The 24,296-nt window shown below is 40.9% G+C and overlaps 2 long non-coding RNA genes across 2 annotated transcripts; one reads left to right on the forward strand and one right to left on the reverse strand.

Moving 5' to 3' along the window:
• Positions 1 to 555: 555 nt before the first annotated feature.
• LOC134293533 (uncharacterized) lies at positions 556 to 8,778 on the reverse strand. Its single transcript, XR_010000476.1, has 2 exons — positions 8,654 to 8,778; positions 556 to 1,347 (listed from the first exon to the last, which is right to left on the reverse strand). It is a non-coding gene; the product is annotated as an uncharacterized LOC134293533 (long non-coding RNA).
• A 6,748-nt stretch (positions 8,779 to 15,526) lies between these two features.
• Positions 15,527 to 22,649, forward strand: LOC134293531 (uncharacterized). Its single transcript, XR_010000475.1, has 6 exons — positions 15,527 to 15,824; positions 17,528 to 17,591; positions 20,570 to 20,679; positions 21,033 to 21,134; positions 21,827 to 21,995; positions 22,422 to 22,649. It is a non-coding gene; the product is annotated as an uncharacterized LOC134293531 (long non-coding RNA).
• Positions 22,650 to 24,296: the final 1,647 nt, after the last annotated feature.

Genomic DNA, 24,296 nt, shown 5'->3' on the forward strand with positions numbered 1-24,296 from the left:
CTGCTGCCCTGCAGACTAGGACACGGAACAATGGCTTCAAACTACAGGAAAGGAGATTCCACCTGAACATCAGGAAGAACTTCCTCACTGTGAGAAGGGCTGTTCGGCAGTGGAACTCTCTCCCCCAGACAGTGGTGGAGGCTCCTTGTTTGGAGGCTTTTAAACAGAGGCTGGATGGCCATCTGTCGGGGGTGCTTTGAATGCGATTTCCTGCTTCTTAGCAGGGGGTTGGACTCAACGGCCCATGAGGTCTCTTCCAACTCTACTATTCTATGATTCTATGATTCTATAATAATAAATACAGGAAAATAATACATGTAATAATAAACAGAGTAAAATAATAAATGTAATAATAATAATAAGATCAGAGCAAAATAATTAATGTATTATTAATAATAATAAAAATAGAGTAAAATAATTTAATAGTAGCAACATTTTGACACAGTTCGATAGCTATTAACTAGCTTTTCTCATCAATAGCAGGAGATGGGTTAATCATAGGAGATGTCAGGACCCAGGCTGCAGAACACCAATAACCATGCGCAGAGACCAGAATCTATCTAATATCTTTATTAGGGAAATATATAAAGTCAATAAAAATAAGTGTAGAATATAGTTCAGAAGTAGACCTTTCAGGAAAGGTCAAATATAGTCCAGGAAAACAATGTCCAATATGTGATATTAAGGTCCAAAGTTATAATCCACTTCACCGAAACACACACTATTTGGCAAGCTATAGTGTGGGGAACTGTCCATAGTCTTTGAGGCTTAAGGTAAATCCGAAGGAAACTGGAAAACAAGGCTTGAATCAGAGAAGCAAGGTCCGTGGTTTAAAACGCAAGGCAAGGCAAGACTTGAAACTTGGCAAGATCAAACTTGAAACAAGGCAAACATGAATCAAAAACTGAGTCCATAGAAGTCCATGGTACAAGGCTGGGCTGGAAACTTGATCCGGGATCTGGGAACTGGAGTACGAACTCTACACACGATTTCACTCCTCAAGCCGACGAATTGACTCCGCAAGGATTCCTTTGCGGGCAAACACCTATATAGGATCTTCCCAAGGGAAGTAGACTTAATCAGCTAATTGTCTGGCAGCTATCCTGGCGCTCCGGCGAGTCGCCTCTCGAGCGCCCCTATCTTGATTATAATAATCCCGGCGAGAAAATGGGGGAGATTTCTGCTCAAGGCTTGTTTGGCTGACTTCTTGTGGGCAAACATCTTGCAGGTGCAAGGGCTCCAAATCTGGCAGAAACGGTGGGAAACCCAAGTTTTCCTCTTCATCTGCCACAATAGTACTAGGAACGGGACTACATGGCCCATGAGTCATCACAGGAGAAGGCAGATCTGCAGTGGGATGAACATAGCATTGTGTTATAGGAACTTTTACCAATGGTTTACCTCCCTTGTTCAATAAAGTATGAATCTCACTCCAATCATGTGATGTGAACTTGGCACAAAAACCAATTAATGCCCAAAGATTGGCACATACACAGGCATAAAAACAGTGGCTGAAGGGGAACTACACATTACAATTCAATGTAAATTGTTTCTGCTCGTAGAGTAATATGTTCTATGAACATTAAAGAAACAAAACCTGGACTTATCTGTTTTCCTATTTTAGCTGATTGACACTTTAAGGTGAGATGGGGTTAATTTGGGGAATTAGGAAGGGGACATGCTTCCCTCCAAATTGATTCCTACAGACAGTTTTTAATGAACAAAGCAAGATGTAGGGGCGGCTGTACAATAAACATTGCACTCATCTACAGGGCCGTAGCCAGAAAAAAATTTCGGGAGGGGGGGGGGTTGAACCCCTAGCACACACCCCTCCCCGCTACAAACCTGTCAATATCTGCTTGAGATAGTGCCTGGAGGGACTCTTAATGTTTTGTGTCTCATAGACTTAGCATGGGGATTTGGTTAACCAGTTAAAATTCATGAGTAAACCAGGTTTTTTTTATAACCTGAAAAATTTCCGGGGGGGGGGGGGGGCGGGTTGAACCCCTAAAACCGCCCCCTCGCTACAGGCCTGCTCATCTATAACTTCTAACATGATTCTCAAAGAAACTGCACAAGAAAATAGAAACATGAACACCATATTCATGAACCAGTATTAGGCAAATTCACTGAGCTGCTGAACTTGCAGACCGCAAAATCCCAGGTTCAAATCCGGGGAGCGGAGTGAGCGCTTGCTGTTAGCTCCAGCTTCTGCCAACCTAGCAGATCAATAGGTACCGCTCCGGTGGGAAGGTAATGGCGCTCCATGCAGTCATGCCGGCCACATGACCTTGGAGGTGTCTACGGACAATGCCGGCTCTTCGGCTTAGAAATGGAGATGAGCACCAACCCCTAGAGTTGGACATGACTGGACTTAACGTCAGGGGAAACCTTTACCTTTACCTATATTCATATTCAAAAGGGGATGCTTTGCATCTGGACATTTTTGAACTAAGCATAGTAGCATAAAAACCAGCTAACCATTATTTATTTATTTATTATTTACAGTATTTATATTCCACCCTTCTCACCCCGAAGGGGACTCAGGGCGGATTACAATGAACACATATATGGCAAACATTCAATGCCAACAGACAAACAACATACATTAGACAGACTCAGAGGCATTTTTAACATTTTTCCAGCTTCACGATTCCGACCACAGGGGGAGCTGTTGCTTCACCGTCCAGTAGTGGCTGTACTTCCTCATTCCTTTCCTCGTGTTTTGCTGGCAGTTTTATGGTGCTGTAAATTAGCCTCCCGCATAAAGCATCCCTAAATTTTCCTAATTGACAGGTGCAACTGTCTTTCGGGGCTGCATAGGTCAACAGCAAGCCGGGGCTATTAATGGTCGGAGGCTTAACCCGACCCAGGCTTCGAACTCATGACCTCTCGGTCAGTAGTGATTTATAGCAGCTGGTTACTAGCCAGCTGCGCCACAGCCCGGCCCCAATTACACATCACATTAGCCATCCATCCTCTTCTCACTAGCAAGAACATTTGCAGAAATGCAATTCTTGGTGCAGAGTCTCTCTATTAGATTGCAAGGAACAGGGCATCCAAAGGTGCAGTATGGGCAATACCTTACTGAGAACTTTTGAGCTGTGGGCAGAGGCGGTCCAACCATAAGGCGAAATAGGCACTTGCCTGTGGCGCCATCGTCCCAGGGGCGCCATCGTCCTGAGAGGAGGGCACCACTCTCCACCTCCTTCTCTTTTGGGCCTTCCGGCGGCCATGCTGGGCCTCCTGGTGCCCGTGCTGGGCTTTCCGGCCGGCGCAGACCCACCTTCGCGCCATGGGAGCCCACCTTTGGGGCCTTCAGAGATTGTGAGGTCTGTGGGAACTTGGAAGCTAGGTATGTGGGGTTTATATATCTGTAGAAGGTCCAGGGTGGTAGAAAGAACTTTTCTTTGAAGTAGGTGTGAATGTTGTAATTAATTACCTTGATTAGCATTTAATGGCCCTGTGGCTTCAAGGCCTGGCTTCTTCTTGCCTGGGAGAATCTTTTTTGGGAGGAGTTAGCTGTCCCTGATTGTTTACTGTCTGGATTACTTCTGTTTTCAGAGTGTTGTTCTTTATTTATTGTCCTGATTTTAGAGGGTTTTTTTAATACTGAGGGCTATCTGGGTTATCTAAGTCCACACTGCCCTATATCCCTGTTCAATGTTTAGTGCTAAATTTGCAAATATAGTAATTCCTACATAACATTACCATGTATTGAACTGCTTTTTTCTATTGATTTGTTGTAAAACATGATGTTTTGGTTCTTAATTTGTAAAATCATAATGTAATTTGATGTTTAATAGGCTTTTCCTTTATTTTTCTTTATTATCCAACATTTTCGCTTATCCAACGCTTTTATTTTTCAGTGATTGGTTTGGGGGGGGGGGGGGGGGGCGCCAAAATTCTGTTCGCCTACACTTGAAAAATACCTAGGGCCGGCTCTGGCTGTGGGGAGGGAAAACTTCATTCTGACATCGACATCACTGAGCAGAATTGTAAGCATTTTCTCAATTATTCTTGTTCATAGTATAAGCTTGTCACTGTGTTAATCATACATACGTTTTATCACTGTCTTCTCTAAAGAATACCATATTTCCCCGATCCTTGTCAATTCTTTGCAGAAGTGTTACAATATAATACTTGTCCTGCCTTTGGGCATTAGAAACTATTTTACAGCTTGGTTTCAGCTTCTCATTAATGTGCTTGATTAATCAGCCTAGAGATGACTCGGATATTTCTCTTATGAAGCTTAATTAAAAGGCAGAAATTGAAAAGCAGACTGGGAGAAAGATGTTCGCATACTGATGCCACTTTCTTTCTTCTGACTTCCTATAGGTGTGACAACAATTATGTGTTATCCGTAAATAACACAAATATAGTGTAGGATGCACCTACACTATAGAATTATATATAGTTTGATACCACCTTAACTGCCATAGGTCAATGCTATGGAATGATAAGAGATGCTGTTTGGTAATGCCCAGCACTCTTTGACAGAGAAGGTTAAAGACCTTGTAAAATTAAAACATCTGCAGCAGGATTCCATAGCATTGATCTATGACAGTTAATGTGGTGTCAAGTTGAAATTGTTCTACAGTGTAGATGCACCCTCTGTCTTGATCAAAGATCTTTCCAAGACCTGTTGATATGGTTCAACTGATGGCTGAAAGTGAGGAAGAGCTGAGGAGCCTTATCACCAAAGTGAAAGAAGAAAGTGCAAAAGCTTGGTTGCAGTTAAACATCAAGAAAACCAAGATCATGGCAACTACACCTATTGATAACTGGCAAATAGAAGGAGAAAACGCGGAGGCAGTGACAGACTTTATATTTCTAGGCACGAAGATCACTGCAGATGCAGACTTCAGCCAGGAAGCCTCCCTTCTTGGGAGGAGAGCAATGGCCAACCTTGACAAAATAGTGAAGAGCAGAAACATCACACTGGCAACGAAGGTCCGCATAGTCAAAGCAATGGTATTCCACATAGTAACCTATGGATGCGAGAGCTGGGCCATAAAGGAGGCTGAGCGAAGGAAGATAGATGCTTTTGAACTGTGGCATTGGAGGAAAATCCTGAGAGTGCCTTGGACCACAAGAAGATCCAACCAGTCCATCCTCCAGGAAATCATGCCCAACTGCTCACTGGAGGAAAGGATATTAGAGGCAAAGCTGAAGTATTTTGGCCACATCATGAGAAGACAGGAAAGCTTGGAGAAGAGAATGATGCTGGGGAAAATGGAAGGAAAAAGGAAGAGAGGCCGACCAAGGGCAAGATGGATGGATGGGTGGGATCCTTGAAGTGACTGGCCTGACCTTGAAGGAACTGGGGGCAGCGACGGGGTGGGTTTTTTTTTTTTTTGCATTGTGGACTTTATCACACTAGTTGGCTTCCATGCCACAAAACCAATTGTAACTGAATTTTCACCCAGCCCTAGTCATGTCATGGATACAGGTCTCACTGTCTTTGGAGGTCTACATGTATCATCTTTCTCATTTAACTGCCTTTCAGTTTTGTAAAAATGGTCCAATTCCTAGCTTTTTGTACTTAATTCTGCTTCCCCCCTGCTGATTACATTGGGAAGTACATCAAGCTCATAACCATGAGATGTCTCTCTAGCATATTTATTAGGTTATTAACAAACATTGGGTGCAGCTCCAGAAACATCTAATTTATGACTCATCACAATCAGAGTGGGATTCTGACTGCTAATGGCTTTTAGAGCTCTGATCAATGACCTCCTGCTGGAGGTCAAACCTCAGAAAAAGGGAGAAGGGCTTCATGTCAGAAAGTCAATGTATGAACACTGTTTACCAAGAAGCCATCCTTCCAGACAGCATGCTGGGCTGTGCCATGCTGTGACTGCAAACAATCTTCCTGGATGAGTGAAACAGACCTCCTGAACAAAAATGAAACAAATGCAAGAAGCGAAAGATGTGAGAAACACACACTTTGATCCTACTCAAAAGTTCAAAATGTTTTTGTTTACATGTACACAATGTGGCCTGGCCTGGCTGTTGTTTTTTCATACAAGCTTGGGTACCCTGCGATGCCCAGGTTATTTGTAAAAGGCATTGTTTGTTTTTGGATGTTAGGTAATGTCAGTTTGGTAATTTGTAACACTATCTATTATAAAGAAGTCAGTCTTTTGTTTTGTTTTTTATGAATGCTCCCATTAGAAAATGCATAAGGATGTGGGTGAACTACAATTCTCAAAAATCGTAGTTCAGTCCCCACAAAACCCCACCAGTATTTAAAGTTGGCCATGTTGGGTCTGTGTGCCAAGTTTGGTCCAGATTTGTCATCAGCTGAGTTCACAGTGCTCTCTGGATGCAGCTGAACTATAAGTCCCAGATTCCAAGGTCAATCACCCGCAAACCATGCTAGTATTCAACGTTGGCCATGTTGGGTCTGTGTGCCAAGTTTGGTCCAGAAACATCATCAGCTGGGTTTAGTGTTTTCTGAATAAAGATGAGCTTGGATGTTGTCGTGGACAACAAGTTAAACATGAGCCAACAATGTGATGCAGCAGCTAAAAAAGACAACGGGATTCTGGCCTGCATCAATAGGGGAATAGCGTCTAGAACCAGGGAAGTCCTGCTCCCCCTCTATTCTGCCTTGGTCAGACCACACCTGGAATACTGTGTCCAATTTTGGGCACCGCAGTTGAAGGGAGATGTTGACAAGCTGGAAAGCGCCCAGAGGACGGTGACTAAAATGATTAAGGGTCTGGAGAACAAGCCCTATGAGGAGCGGCTTAAAGAGCTGGGCATGTTTAGCCTGCAGAAGAGAAGGCTGAGAGGAGACATGATAGCCATGTACAAATACGTGAAGGGAAGTCATAGGGAGGAGGGAGCAAGCTTGTTTTCTGCTGCCCTGCAGACTAGGACGTGGAACAATGGCTTTAAACTACAGGAAAGGAGATTCCACCTGAACATCAGGAAGAACTTCCTCACTGTGAGAGCTGTTCAGCAGTGGAACTCTCTCCCCCGGGCCGTGGTGGAGGCTCCTTCTTTGGAGGCTTTTAAGCAGAGGCTGGATGGCCATCTGTCGGGGGTGCTTTGAATGCGATTTCCTGCTTCTTAGCAGGGGGTTGGACTGGATGGCCCATGAGGTCTCTTCCAACTCTACTATTCTATGATTCTATGATTCTATGAGCTACAGCTCCTGGATTCCAAAGTCAATCACCCCCAAACCTCATCAGTATTCAGAGTTGACCATGTTGGCTCTGTGTGCCAAGTTTGGTTCAGATCTGTTGTCAGCTGGATTCAGTGCTCTCTGGATGCAGGTGAACTACAAATCCGAGATTCCAAGGTTAATCACTCCCAAACCATGCCTGTATTCAAGGTTGGTTATGTTGGGTCTGTGTGTCAAGTTTGACCCAGAGCCGTCATTGGTGGGCTTCATAGTGTTTTCTGGATGCAGCATAGGTCACCCCCCCCCAAACCTCTCTAGTATGTCCTGTTGGTCATTAGGGTTCTGTGAGCCATGTTTGGTCCAGATCTGTCATTGGTGGGCTTCAGAGTGCTCTCTGGATGTAGAGTGAACTACAACTCCCACCTGAGAGGGTCAGTCCCCCCCCCCCCCCGCACACAAAAACCCCTCATCTAGTATATTCTGTTAGCCAAGTGATTTCTTTAGGGAAAAGGCAGTGACAGAATTCTTAATTTCTATGTAAAGTCCCCGATGATGCAGCGGATTAAACCGCTGAGCTGTTGAACTTGCTGACCGAAAGGTCAGCAGTTCAAATCCGGGGAGCGGAGTGAGCTCCCACTTGTTAGACCCAGATTCTGCCAACCTAGCAGTTTGAAAACATGTGAGTAGATCAATAGGTACTGCTCCAGCGGGAAGGTAACAGCACTCCATGCAGTCATGTCGGCTACATGACCTTGGAGGTGTCTACAGCTCTTGGGCTTAGAAATGGAGATGAACACCAACCACCAGAGTTGGACATGACTAGACCTAATGTCAGGGGAAACCTTTACCTTTTCCTTTATGTAAAGGGAGATTGGAGGATGAACTACATTGCCAGTTTCTCATAGGGATGCTGTGGTACAATAGTGTTGCATGTTTCAAATAAACAGGACTAAATAGCTCAGTTTCCCCATGAAACCTAAGAGTTAGTATGGTCCAGGTTAACGTGCATGAAACCGTGCCTTAAACAAAATCCTAGGCATCTTTTAAGCATGTTGTTTCATATTTTCAACTATCCAAAAGCAAAGATGAAGAATGTTTACTTCCTTGCTTTCTCAACAAGCTATTTTCAAAACAATGGAAGAGTGGTAATCAAGAAATTAATCTGCCTGCACGGCTATTTATTTTCTTTTTCCAGAGACCCATGGGGTTCAGCTTTATGTTCTTTCACAGAAAAAATGTTTGATGATGTTCACCACAAAGGATGCCTTCTTCACAATAATGGCCTTACATGGGAGAAAAGCACTTGAAAAAAAATATTTAGACAGGACAAACTGTAAAATGTTAACTGTTTTTTACTTGTTATTGCCACAGTAGAACTAATTGCCCACTAATGGTTTTGTACATCTAGATAACTCTTTCTTTTCCTTCTTAAAAAGAATAAACTATGTTGTGCCAAAGACATCTGTAGAAAATAAATGTTAATAAGCAACTGTGCTGCTGAAAAAGCAAACATCTTACCTCTTATCATCCCTTTTCCTCTTGAGGCTTGGGGGAACTGTTCCATAGCACTGCCTTCGTCCCCTGTTTTGCTATCAGCTTGAAATTTGAACAGCACTGCAGTTTTCATCTCCACTAGCTTTACTAAGCAGTTTCACACTCCTTCACACTTCAGCTATTGACTTCACGGCAAATACAGAATACAGAAAATTGAGATTCATTGATTTGTTTTTGTTTTTTATGAAACATCTTTGTGGTTGGCCAGTGCCTTTCATGTGTGGGTCGAAAATAACTAAATGACAGAACCTACATTTTCAAAATGGGTGTGCATTGCTCTTTGCATCATTTTAAATAGTAATAATTGTCAATGTTAATATATTCTGCTATACTCTCCTCCTATTGGAATAGTCTTCACAAATATATTTTTTTCATATCAAGAGTGCCTTGAGAAACTGCACGTCACTGAGAATTGGCCATCTGCAAGGACATTGCCCAGGTGTTTGTTGTTTTACCATCCTGTGGGAGGCTTCTCTCGTGTCCCCACATGGGGAGCTAGAGCTGACAGACTGGAGCTCACCCCGCTCCCCGGATTTGATCTGCAGACCTTCTGGTCATCAGTCCTGTGGGCACAAGGGTTTAACCCATTGCACCCCCGGGGGGCTCCAAAATGTATGGTGAATTAGACTTTATTTTAAAAAACAGGGCGAGATTCTGCTTTGGAGGCTACAAAAGGTGACTTTATGATGCTGGAGTCATAGTTTTGATATGATCCATAATACTGTGAATGGACTGCAATGATGAAGATCAGGAAAAGACTCATAGCACTACGGTGCAAAGACACGGTAAAATGAAGGCAATTTGACACCACTTCAACTGTCATGACCCAAAGCTATGGACAGCATAGTTTTACAAGATCTTTAGCCTTCTCTATCTAATTCTGCTAGTGACTCATCAAACTACAATACTCAGGATTCCATAGCACTTAATCATGTCAGTTCAAGTGATGTCAGATGTCAACATTTCATGTTGTTGTTTTTGCTGTTGTTGTTGCTGCTGTTATGTGCCTTCAAATTCTTTTCAATGTATGTATAAATATATTAGTAGAAGTCATAGAGAGGAGGCAGCAAGCTTGTTTTCTGCTGCCCTGGAGACTAGGATGCAGAATAACGGCTTTAAACTACAGGAAAGGAGATTCCACCTGAACATTAGGAAGAACTTCCTCACTGTCAGAGCTGTTCAGCAGTGGAACTCTCTGGAGTGTGGTGGAGTCTCCTTCTTTGGAGGCTTTTCAACAGAGGCTGGATGGCCATCTGTCGGGGGTACTTTCCTGCTTCTTGGCAGGGGGTTGGACTGGATGGCCCACGAGGTCTCTTCCAACTCTACGATTCTATGGCAACCCAAAATCAAATCTATCACAGAATTGTTTGTGTGTGAAGGGGGGGATTTGTCTTCCTCTGAGGCTGAGAGAGTGTTCCTCACTCAAGATAATTTACTGGATTTCCATGCCTGAGAAGGATTATGAAAGTTCACAACTTTACCATCCACTTCTGGAACTGGTGTTTTCCACTGCGTTAAAATCCACATTACCTCTAACACTGCTTACAACAAGTCATCAGACATTATGATGAAAAAAAAATGGTTAGTGCTCTTCATTTAATGCATTGTGTCCCATCAAATCCGCCAGGCTATTTTTCTATCTGTATCCATTGCTGTAACTGAACTGATGCTTTACAGCTGAGTAGAAGGGAATGTGGATCACTTAAGCATTTTCCTTTTCCAATCCAACAATTTAAAAACATTTTGATGGCTTTTTGGCAGCTCAGAAACACATTTAAAGATATGAATGATTGGCTGTTCTTATTTCCCACTCCCATCGAAGCTCCAGTTTTCACAATGAAATGTAAAGATATGGATAATAGTAACAGCGCTCCAGCCCAACATCCATTGTGAGATTTCCCCCCCCCCCCCCCAAGCATTTGGCACTAATGTATTATCTCAAACCCTGGCAAGGAACTCTGTGATTTTGAATGTGCTTCTTAGCCACTAGCCATTTGTTCTCTCTCTTAGCTGGGCATATTATTTCAGGAAAACACAAACAAAGCAGAGATAGACTTGGCTCTTCTGCCTATTTCTCTCTCCTTTCACTATGCTTGGAATCCCTTGTTATTTTTGTCCTTTTTGCTTGTTCTGGAGTGTTATCTGGCAAGATGAAGGCGCCGTGGCATACGCCTGTATATTGTGTCAAAATAATTTGTAGCGCCTTTGTTAAAGTGAGACAGCGTGGATGGGCAAACTCTGAGATTTTATTCAGCAATGTTTCCAGTTTCATTGCCTGCTATTTGAGATGGAAGAGTCAATCAACTTGAGTAGGGACAAAGCTTTCATCTGGAAATGGTCCCTGCATTGCAGAAGTGAATCACTAAGCAATGAACTGGAGCTGGGAAGAGAGCAGCAAAAGGCAGTTTTGCAGCTGATGGAAGCAGGGGAAAATCACATATAAAGAGAGGAGAAGAAGACAAATAACTCAAAGTAAATAACAGGTAAAATGATTGATAGGAAGGTTCATGTGTATTGAAGAATCCCACTGCTAGGCTGGTTGAAATTATTGAAGGCAGGATGACTTAATACTATCTAAATAGAAATAGAGGAGACAATCACACACTGAAAATGGCCACCAGTTCTTCCGTGTTCTGGAAAATGTTAAAATTGATAGAGACTGCATTCAGTGGCTTTGTGTACTAGGGCAGATTGAGTGAAATGCCAAGGCTATTTGATTGGCAGGAACATGGCACTGCCAACTACATCCCAGATTTTTCCTGTTCACTTTGAGTTTACCTGCAATCTCCAAAGTAATTGGGGCGAAAATAGATTCTCATATTAACAGTATATCATTCTAAGTGCTCATTATTCTGCAGTATAGTGCAGAAGTAGTACTAGTTGTAATTATTATTATCATTTTATGACACAGCAAAAAAGATAGATATGCAGGATTTCATATCACAAAATCACAAGTTGAACACTTCCCAAGTGTCTAGGACTGTGTGATGTATTTTCGGATGATGCGTGCAGATCCCAGTAGGGTGGCCTTTTGCAGTTGGCAGATCCTAATTTTGTCAATGCCTATTGTTTCCAAATGCCAGCTGAGATCTTTTGGCACGGCACCCAATGGGGTGCGCAAGACAATCAGAGGGGGAAGGAGGAGTGATTGTACCCATATTGACACCGCCAGTCATTTGACTTCAATGGCAATTTAGCCACCCCTGGAGTCAGCTTAGAATATTGTTATTTCTCCTTTGATTAAAGAGTACATGTAGATGAGTACAGGCAGTCCCCAAGTTACAAACATTCGACTAACAAACAGTTAAGAATGGGGCTAAGACAATAGAAGTGACAGAAATCTACCCCTCGAAGGAAAGGAAATCCACTCCTGAAAGAGTTATTACCATGGGGTAAAGGTGTCTTCACTGAAGCTTTATCATCAATTCTTGTTTCCACAACAAGCCAAATATCATAAAGTCCAATTCTCAGACAGACGAAAAGTAAAGTGAAATTTTCTGAATGGGGCACAGACAGCAAATCAAACACCATAGGGATGTAACCCTTCCCTATGCTGTCCAGAGCCAAAAATGTATATATTTTTGGCTGGAGTTACACTTTAAATTGTACCTGTTCCAACTTACATACAAATTTAACTTAAGAACAAATCTACAGAATTTGGTGAATTGGCTGCAAACTTTGAAGATTGTTGTATGTTTTCCGGGTTGTATGGCCATGTTCTAGAAGCATTCTCTCCTGATGTTTTGCCCACATCTATGGCAGGCATCCTCAGAGATTTTGAGGTATGGAGAAACTAAGCAAGGAAGATCTATCTATCTATCTGTCTGTGGAAAGTCCAGGGTGAGAGGACTCTTTTCAGTTGGAGGCCAGTGTGAATGTTGTAGTTAATCACTTTAATTAGCATTGAATAGCGTCATCTGTGGGCGAAACGTCAGGAGAGAATATCTCTAGAACATAGCCATACAGCCCGGAAAACATACAAGAACCCTGTGATCCCGGCCATGAAAGCCTTCGACAACACAAACTTTGAGGACTTTGCATAACTTTGGCATAGTTTTGAATCTTTGAGGTTCATACTTAACAATGCTCCTACCTGGCACCGAGCAGTGGTTCTCAACCTGTGGGTCCCTAGGTGGTTTAGCCTACAACTCCTAGAAATCACAGCCAGTTTATCAGCTGTTAGGATTTCTGGGAGTTGAAGGCAAAAACATCTGGGGACCCACAAGTTGAGAACCACTGAGCTAGAGTAAGTTCCCCACATTCACTGGGGCTAGAGGCACAGGATCCTCATGAAAGCTAAAAACCTCATGCAGAGTGTCTTTTTTTTACCTGAGATAACACCTCTTTAGGAATTTCTAGGTCTTCCAGCACAATTTGATGAATGAGAGACCTAGGCATTCTCTTTAGAAATCTCTAGTTCCTCCAGCAAAACTAGAAGAAATCAATTTGGAGATTCCTAGACAGAATATACACATTTTGGTGCCTCAAATGTTAGACCTGTTTCTGGGTATATTTGATCTGCTGATTCCAAAATTGTCACTAATTTTCCCCTGTCAGCTCTAGATTTTGAGATACAAACATATGCCATCTACCAGTTACCACCTGCTTGTTTACAGAAAACCATGATAACCATATCTAAGAAACTAGAGCTGATGCGGTACATTAATGCAGTTTTCTGAATCAGTGCCCCAAATAACTCCAGGAACAGTCTTAAAAACCAAGACATCAAGAAATGTTGGGGGGGGGGTTATGTTTTCAATCAAATCTGTGAATACCATATATACTCGAGTATAAGCCAACTCTAATATAAGCCGAGGCACCTGACTTGAATATAAGCTGAGGATGGAAAATGTAGCAGCTACTGGAAAATTTCAAAATGAAAATAGATCCCAATAAAATTATATTGAGGCATCAGTAGGTTAAAGGTTTTTCAATATTTACCGTATTTCAAAGAAAAACAGTAAAGTAGCTCTGTAAGTGGAAAAGTAGGGGCAACAAAAACAATATGGTATTAATAAAATAATAATAATAATAATAATAATAATAATAATAATAATAATAATAAAAAACTTCATTTGTACCCTGCCCTATCTCCCCATGGGGACTCAGGCCAGCTTCCAACATAGTAACAGGCAAACATTCAATGCCTACATAAACAATGCAGAGCTAGATATAGATCTATAATTATATATACTAATATCACATATGCATTTCCCCCGAAATGTTTGCAAATCTTCTCTATATATGTTCATTTCCCTCCAGCAATATTTGCAAGCCCTATATATTTATGTTTATATCTATCTAGAAATCTCAATATGTGTGTGTGTGTATGTGTGTGTGTGAATTTCCCCTGCAATATTTGCAAGCCCTACATATCTATATTCATATATATCTATCTAGACATCTCTATATATATAGATAATTATATCTGTATAGGATTTGCAAAGACTTGCAAACATATGAGGGGGAAATTCAAATATAAAATTAATGTATATAGATAGATAGATAGATAGATAGATAGATAGATACAAATATAAAGGTACATAGAGGGATTGCAAAGGCTTGCAGGGGGAAATGCCTATATATCTGTAATAGAGATTAACAAATATTTTAGGGAAAATGCTTCTATAAGATTAATGTGTGTGTGTGTGTGTGTGTGTGTGTGTGTGTGTATTCTTCCTGACTTGCAAGGGCTTCATTCCCTTTTCAAAATTTTCCCTTGGTTAAGAGCAAGGGAGGCTTTGGAAAAGAAAACACTGATAAGAGAGGGTAAGATGAGAGATAAATATAGCATATATTGCAAGCAACAGCCTTCAGGCTCCGCTGCCGGCTTGATCTTGACCCGATTATGAGCCAGGGGAGGTTTTTTCAGCACACAAATAAGGGCTGAAAAACTCGGCTTATCTTCGAGTATATACGGTAATCAAATCCGAAAAAGTCAAAGCCCACAAATGAGGAGGGATGACTGTGCCTTAGCAATTAGAGGACTCTCCTTCATAGCATACTACTAAACAGTAGTACGATGGACACCTCTTTCAGGTACTTTAGCTCTGGATTTATTTAGGGCAGGAGGTTGGAAAGATGGTCCTGGGAATACTTTCATATTCTGTATGATATACTATAATACTTTACAGTATGATTGTAATGCCAGACCCAATTAGTAAGGTAACCACTACATTCTGAACTGATAGCCGTTTCCAAACTATCTTCAAAAGTAGTCCACACGGTACCATAAAAACTATTTTCTGTAATGTATAGCCTATTTATCACAGCTGTGGGTAATGTAGGCATTCTCTCTTAGCAAGGCACTTAAATAAAACACCTCCTTGTCAAGACGGTTATTTTTGGACTATATCGAGATATTCTTCAGCAAAGTCTTGCAACAGCAAAAATCCCCCACAAACAGAGAGATTTCAGCTCTTGGAGGCTTGAATCCCCTGATATATTCTAAAATTAGCTATGCAAGCCTACATGCACTTCATGGAGAAGATAGAGGTTGGCTTGTTTAGAAACAAGAACCAGAGGGTGGGATGTGAATACAAGTAGGGGCATCAGCTTGGTTTACCTTCCAAAATGGTTTGAGTTTTTGAGCTCTTCCTGACAGGCGTAATTATAAAAACACATTGTATAAATCATAGACAATAGCAAACGGCTTTCGGTCTAAATGCGGAACTACTTTAAATATTCACTGCACAGGTTGGATACTCAGGAGAATTAATCAAACTGTCAGGCCTTAGACCAAGCTCTGCTGTGAATACAGGCAAGTGTGCCATTGTTACTTAGCAACCATAACTGAAGAGGTTAAGGTAGAAACTGCTGTCATTTTCTTATTTGTGTGAGAAAAATCCCCCTTTTGACAGTGGGGTGTGTGTATGTGTGCGAGAGAGATTCATTTTCCAAGTGATAATATCTTTTGTATATTTTAATGTCCCCATGTTGTAGCTTACAAAATTACTTTCCTACAGGCTTATTGGAATGGAATGCTGAATGTGATTGTGGTTGTATATGTCACAATTGGCAGCTATTAACCTGGAACAGTTTGAAAGGTTCACACTCTGAAGTAAGAGCAAGGTTTTTTAAAAGGTTCAGTTGAATCCCTCTGGGCAAATATGATCAAAAGAGCGAGGGGAAGAAAGTGAGTGTATGTGTGATTTAGTGTTTCATAGCACTCCTGTAAGAAAGAAAAAAAGTCATCCTAGAAGAGTTTCCTCACTTTAGTTGGTGAGAAGATGATAGCAACAAAAAATACCCAAGAACTGATGCAACCAGGACAATTCACTGGACAATTAATCCAGCTTGGAAAGTACTATAAGAGAAAATGGGTTCCCAAGGACTTGAACTAATAAGTGTCCACTAAATGGAATAATAACAATGTATTAAATATCATTAAACATTGTATTATATACAATAAATGAATGTAAATTTCAGATAAATGGTTACAAAAGCCAATCAAACTGTTGCATTCACAGTACGATGAATGGTAATCAACTCTCTTGGTTATTTTCTTGTTTCTTCTTCAAAAAAGAGTAGACCTCTGATCCACAAACGGATTCGACTACTTATAGTCTTCGTGTGGTGGTAGGGTCTGCAAGTATTGGGTAACATTAATACAATTGTACAAAGTGTTTTCTGGCTTAGTAAAATTAACAACTATTAATACATACTACTTACTTTTGTTATTTAGTTCAAACAATTCAAGCATGTACTCAATAAACCATACAGTCTTTCATCGATACCGGGGAACCTATTGGGAACATACCGTGGCTTACAAGTTGTTCTCTTGATACATTAAACACAGAATGGATAAAAATAAAATAATGAAAAGATGTTATGTCTGTACTTACAAAGTGTTCTGTTTCAAATCAAAAATACTCTGCATTCAGGCTTTATTCTACTGCGAGTACAAACCTAAATGGCTCAACCTGTTGTTTAAATGTAACAGTTTGATTGGCTTTTGTAACCATTTATCTGAAATTTATATTTGTTTATTGTGTATAATACAATGTTTAATGATATTTAATACATTGTTATTATTTCATTTAGTGGACACTTGTTAGTTCAATTAATCCAGCTTGACATAATATTTATGGAGTTTGACACCATCTTAACTGCCAATATGGAATCATAGCCTAAGTTTGGTAAGGTATTGGAATGGAGAAGGCTCAATACCCCGTAACTACAGCTCTCATGATTTCATAGAACTGAGTGAAGTCAGATTTCATTCAGTTTACAGCAGTGGTTCTCAACTTGTGGGTCTCCAGATGTTTTGACCTTCAACTTCCAGAAATCCCAACAGCTGGTAAACTGGCTGGGATTTCTGGGGGTTGTAGGTCAAAACACCTGGGTACCCATAGGTTGAGAACCACTGGTTTACAGTGTAATTTCATTCCGCAATGCCTTATCTAATAGGGGTGTGCACGATTTCATTTTTGTGTACCAAATTTGAAGGATTCGAAGGATTTGGTTGCCGAATGCATGAAAGCAAGTCTGGTGTGGGGCAGCTGAAGCCTTATCTGGAACAGATCAGAGTAGCCTAAATCTTTTCAGCTAACGGGGGCTAATAATGGGGACCAATAGGGCCAAGCGGCACACTACCTGAGATGGAGCCAGTGGCGTGTGGGCAGGGCAGCTTTGCAAATCAAGAAAGCTATGGGTCCTCCATCCCTTCCCGAAGAACCCCCTCCACCCACTTGAGGCAAATGAGTACTTGCTTTCCCAGCAGCACTTTTGTGTGGCACAAGCATTGAAGGAGCCTTGTGCTCCCTCCCCGGGCATGATGGTAGTTGAGGTATGTCTCTGTGTGTGTTTCTCTCCTCTCTTGTTTTTTTTTTATTATAGTAAAAACTTTTTAAATTTCCAAAAACTTAGTGGATTGCAGTAGAAGATGTGGCCTATAAATGAGGTGAGTTTCATGCTGATAAGCCTAAAAATGACAGAGAAAGTAGCCTCTAAAGTTTCCCCATTTGCATCAATGGAGTGAATCTTTCAAGCATGAAAACAGAAACTCCTCCTGAATTTGGGAAGTTCCCTAAAAATGGAAGGGGGTCGGGGAGGTGGGGGTGGGGCGGAGACATCAGAAAACCAGACACCAAGAAGGCATGGGCTTTTTCCGGATTGCACACCCCTAATATCTATGCAGCAGTATTTTTTCAAGTTAGATCATTGGGCCATCTAGCTCGGGGGTTGGGATGTAAACTAGCTCTAAATGTTATAGAATGTATCTAAGGTAGCTTGAACTCAAAAGGTCTATCAGCTTCCTCATACTGGTGAGGATTTCACTTCAGTTAATTTCTGAGCAAAATCTGAATGCAGGAAAAACCAAAACTACTAGATATGCTTATCCTTATTCTTCATGAGTGATCATTATCTATGATTTTTCAATAATATTAATATTAAATCACCATTGGCCCATTGATCTAGGATTTATCAACTCTGACCAGCAGCAATAACTCTCTGGGATTTCAGGTAGGATTCTTTCCTAGACTTATCAGGAGATCCCTAGTGTTTTTGGACATTCATCCAAATAATAACCAGGTCCATGCCATCATGCCCTTAAAATGCTCATAGTATCAAATGAAAAAGAAAAGAAATTCATCCACATCTCAAAATAGATGCAACTTTGCCGTGATATTATCTCATATATTATTTCTCCCATCCATAGTCTGCCTGCTAGGGGAAATCGTCTGACCTCTCCCAGTACCATTTGCAATAGTGTCTGCTGAAATATTTGCCTGTGGCAATGGGTTAAAAATAATAGTGGCTCTAAAAATTTGATGAAAGCTGGAGGGTAAGCATTACTTTGACACCTCTGGTTATCACACAAACAAGACTGAGGCCTCCCAGCTTATAAAATAATCATACCAAAGGGATTGAATATGCCCATCATCATGCTGGTTTGTTTAAGTTAAGAGCACATTTCAGTTTATTTAAAGTGGTCAGGAAAGGATATGTCAACACCCTGGGGAGGTTATATCGAAGACTTTATAGTAAGTGTAGGCTCATATAATGTGGTTCAGTGCAGTTAAACTGCATTGTATGGCAGGGTAGATAGGGACACAGCTTTATGGATAGGATTCACTAATATCCAGAGTTTTAAGTGCTTTGTTTTAAAAATTGTTAAAATCTGGATTTAAATCCAGTGATGGCCCATATGTTTTATTGTTTATATGGAGCCTCCTTTGCTTAATGAATTGTCCTTTGGATGCCAGACCTGTTTGGTTGAATTAGCCAATGCTTCTCATAAAGATCTGATCCAATGCATAGAGGATTCCCAGTAGGAAATTAAATCTGAGGATACTATTGACCAAAGTGTAATCGAATCAATAGCAATTGAGTTTTAGCTCCCAAAGAAATCATTTCTTTTTCTATTCTCCTGATTATGGGGAAATATTATTGTCACCTGAAATTGTCAGTTTCCCCTTGCATGTGTTCACTCGTAATGCATGCCACAATGTTTCTTAATTCATTTTGCATAATTTTAAAAAGAGTGAAAGTTCATGCATTATGTATAAACATCTATATCCACATTTCTAAATACATTTCTCAAAGTATACATCTCAAAATATATTATTATATGAAGAGTGGGTAGTTGGGTTTGAGCTGTATGTATGTAAGAGAATTAGGAGCAGCTGAGGAAGTGAATATCTTCCAGTTTGTACTGGCAGATACTGATTTCATCAGAATTCACAAATTGTTCAGCAGGTTTCCTGGTGCTCTGAAACATGGACAAGCATTAAGATACAGAAATGAGAATAGCTTTTGTTATGAATAACTTTTCAATAACTTTAAAGCATAGGTTCTTTTTATTGCAATTTCAGTCTGAGAGGTATAGCAGAACTTTTACTGAACAACAAAGAACAACATTTAGACATACAAACATACAGATTCTATGCAACTACATTGGATTCACAAACAACCTACAGTTACATTGGCTAAGAAACAAACAAGGGGGGGTTTACATTTTGATTCATCATTCACACACAACATGCATCCATCTTCATGCACACAAATATTACCATATTCTTTCTCCCTCCTTGGAGAAGCACCTGCTTAGGCCAGACCCAGCTTCCACTGCTGCCTGCCAAGACATAGTTTCAAAATGCCAAAACGCCAAAACTTCAAAAAGACCATGACTTCAAATCGCACTCTTTTCTCTTCCCATGAGAAAAAGAGGCCCCAAAAAGTGAACAGAATCCTGCTTTCCCATAGCAGATCTGCCACTCCCAAGTACACCATCTCCACTGAGCATGGCGGGTGAACAGCGTTGCTGTCTGTCACACCTTCTGGACTGTCATAAGGTCACTTATATAGCAATATTTTGCTGATGATGTTGTCCGAAATGAATGATAGACGTCTTCCATACTGGAATATCCTCAGTTTCCTGGACCAGATGTTGATTCCTCTTGATTGGTGTTAGCAAACACAAGCAGCTCTGCCCCAAAAGTTCATCAAGTTAGCAAATGTTGACAGATGTTAACAGATGTAAACATTTCTCTTATCAGTCACAGTTCTTATCACAGTTTGCCGGGCAGGTCAACTATTTCAGGTCTCATTAGCAGGTTTTAATTACAATTCCTGAGCAGGTAGTTAATGGTTTGCAGGCCTTAGTCAACAGACTGTTTTTTCAAATTTCTAGCTCTCTTTCACTCTTCCATTCATACCACATATCATATATGCATATTTTGGTCACACTTTCAGCACCTTCTATAGCTTTTAATACCCTTTATAGCTTATTGGGTATCATGCTTCTTTTGTCTCTGTTGATAAGGAAAATTATATCTCCTTTTTGCTTTAAGTTGTAGATTGTGAAAATGTAGAAAAGGGGTATCTTTCCTCAGTTTAGGAATACACCATGCCATCTTTGTAAACCCTGTATTACAGTATCTACTTGGTTCAAGGTCTTCCCATGCGATTCTGTGGTCAACTTCCAGCAAACTGACCAGAGAACTGTGTTGCTGGACCGAGAGATTCCCAATTAAGTGTTTTCACAGGTAAAGCAATAGCTTTTTGGTTCTCACCCTGTGGTCTATGGACCACCAGTGGTTCACAAGCCTCCTGACTGCTGCTTCTCCTCCTCCTCCCTCCTCCTGAGCGGAGTTGTTTCATGTGGTGCCTGGAAGCAGGGGCGCCTAGAGTTTTTTGGGGTGCTGATTCAGAAAATTGAATTAGATAGACCACATCAGCTCTAGATTATTAAATATGGTTTTCTGTGGACAAGCAGATGGTGGCTACTTGGTGGCATATGTTCTGTATCAGAAACTAGACCTGATATGGTCTATCCAATGCAATTTTCTGGATCAGCACTTCAAATAACCAAACCAAAAACTCATTAATAACCCTTTAGGTACTAATGTTGGAGAGCAGTCCCTGGTCAAGATGGTCCCTGGTCAAGTGATCCCTGGTTGGGAACCAGTGCCCTAACCCAAGCAAATGTGGAAAACTGACGGTAGTGTATTTCTCTCTATCTTCCTTATTTACTACGGACTAACTACAGACATCACTCCTTTATTCCCACTTTTCAAGCTCACGCTATCTGACAGCAGCATCAGTTTTATTTGGAGAAAAATCCTTTGGGAAAAGGGGATAAAATCTGCTCTGCTTTAAATATGCCTTAGGACTTACAACAGAAGGAGAATATCCACAATTGTGTTACTACCCTTTTATGAACTACACTAAATAACTGCCATTGTAAATTCTAGTAGTCCTGGTTACCTAGGAGTTCATGGTGTTCTTGTATATGATGATGTTGGTCAGCCCTAATTACACAGCCTATAATCCATATTTAATTTGGTTGACTCAAGTATCCAGACTCAAAACTACTTTCAGATGTCAAGTATAATCAAAGGTTTATTAAAACAGTGTTCCATACAAGGGATGTAATGAATAAAGCAGACCATTTAGAATGCATTTCTCTTGAAAATATTGACAATTCTCTGGGAACAGAAAATTGCTTTGAGATCTCTTTTTAATCCAAAAATACACATAGTTGTACAAATCCGAATGGTGCTGCTGCCAATGCCACAGAGCTCAGAATGAACATGAGACTCAAGCAGTGGAAAGTGATGTTGAACACAGTCTTTTTGGTGCTGACACTGGACCTCCTTCTGATCTTATTAATCATTTTGTTTACACAACTAGCAAGCATAAGGGCTGTGCCTCTTAGCAGCCTGAGGTCTGCCAGGAAGGTACCATGGGAATCATTTGGGAGAAGATTCTGAAATATTTCAAAGCAAGTGGTTTAATATATGTGCAGGCCACTAGATGTCATCTTGATATCAATTCCTGATTTCATCAATTTTTTGAGCAGGTAAAGATACACTTAAGCTTATATCTATATCTTCTATCTCCATAATAAAAGTGAAAGTATGTATGAATGTATGGATGCAGCTGGGCCTCCCACTTCCACAGATAGGCTCCCACTTTCACAAACCACTATGATCCCCACCAATCAGGAACCACCAAAAGCCATCCCTCCAATGACATTGCAGGTTATAGAGAGTGCTGTGAACATGTACAAAAGCCGCCAACCCCTGCCAATGTTCTCCACAAATGCAATACTGCCCACCACCCATGTGAAGATTTTCATACGGGGACAATTTAATCCTAGATTTTATGTATTTCCTCCACCACAGACATCTCAGTGTTTCTTACTCTCCCCATTGGTGTGGAATTTGCATGATCCCACCCACTGTCTCTCCCATAACCTTTTCCTACTCTTTTTTATGGCACACAGCAAACAGAGCAGAATTGATCAGCAACTGAACATACTGGAAAGGTTTGCGGGACTGACTCAGCATGATGGAAGATGTAGTTAACCCTGTATCAAGATAGAGCACTGTGACCTGGACCACATTTGCACACAGAACCTCCGTGACCAACGAAAAATATCTGAAAGATTTGGGGGGAACCTCCTCAACCCATACGACAATGGATCTAGAATAAACTTGGCACACATTCTCAATATGTCCAAAATTTGAATAGTGGTGGGATTTGGGGGAACTGACCTTGACATTTGGGAATTGTAGGTGCTGGGATTTATAGTTCACCTACAATCAAACAGCATTTTGAATCCCACCAATGATAGACCTAGTCCAAACATGACACACTGAACCCCCATGACCAACAGAAAATACTGGGGGGGGGGGGTTGGATGGGGGTTTGACCTTGATTTTGGAGAGTTGTCGTTTACCTACATTCAGAGAGCACTCTGAACACCACCAGCGATCGACCTGGACCTAACTTCGCATACAGAACTCCCATGACCAACAAAAAATACTGGGCATCTTTGGGGAGAATTCACCTTGATTTGGGGGAGTAGTAGTTCACCTACATCTAGAAAGCACTTTGGACTCAATTAAGATGGATGTAGACCAAACTTGGCACTCATTACCTTCTATGCCCAAATTTGAATATTGGAGGGGTTTGGGAGGGATTGACCTTGATTTTTGTGAGTTGTATTTCATCTACAAACAGAGAAACTGTGACCCCCACCAACGATGGACCTGGGTCAAACTTGGCACACATACCAAACATCCCCAACTTTAAGTACAGATGGAGTCTGTGGGGGTTAACCAGGCATGATGTGAGTTGTAGTCCACCCATAACCTTATGCATTTTCTTAATGGAACGATTCATAACATAAAAATGACTTTTTCAAATAACTCAGGCATTGCCAGGTACCTAAGCTACTCTAGTATAAAATTCCATGTGCAAGGATACCTCAGTTAGTTAATATATAAACAAGGTTAACTTTACTTCAATCTGCGACCAGGAGCTAGATCACTGTCCAAGGTCCTGAAACATTGGCACTTGTGTTCTGGCACAATTTTGATCTTTGGTTCAGTTCAGGGTCCTGACTTTACATCGCCAAAATTTGGCTCATGTAATCTTAAGACTAGTTCCCATTGTGGTCCACTGTCTGTTAGAAAAGGTATCTTTATGGCATACCAACCCTACATAGAATAAAGCCATATTCAATATTCTTACCCCTGCTGTCTGGCTTTTCAATTTTTTTTCCTGCCTCAGACCACTTGATACTGCTTCTTCAGTAGCAAATTGCTGTTGATCTATGGTGTTTCTTTGATAACATAGGCTCTTTTGCTTCTTCCAGTGAGGAAAGATGAAAAAGCTTGGATAGCCTCCCACCTCTGAGTTATCCCAGATGATGCTGTAACTTTTCTGTGCTAATTCAGAGCACCTGGTTTTTATATAACATGCAAATAATAAAAGGAACAACCTTTGGTGCATGGAGGCATTTGTTTCACTATCTAAAACATTCAGAGAATCATTAAACAGACAAATCAACAAGAAAGGCAAACAGAATATTAATCTAGAGTATTCAAGAATACAAAACAAGGTAACAAAAGACACAGAAAGATCAGCTTAAATGAGAATCGATAACTGTCCACCTCTCACCATAGCTCTTTCAGTCTGACTAACAAAGCAGAAATGCCAGGAGGAGTAAATTTATCATAAAATGGAGGGAAAAAATATTTATAAAACTTCAATGATCTCATATAATCTCTCATTGTAAGTGGTGCTGAGATTCTTACGCCAGATTAACATTGTCCATGAGCAAAACTTGTTTGCCTTCTGCCTTAGTGCTTGA

This window comes from Anolis carolinensis, unplaced genomic scaffold (assembly GCF_035594765.1).
Source record: "Anolis carolinensis isolate JA03-04 unplaced genomic scaffold, rAnoCar3.1.pri scaffold_8, whole genome shotgun sequence".
NCBI lineage: Eukaryota > Metazoa > Chordata > Lepidosauria > Squamata > Dactyloidae > Anolis > Anolis carolinensis.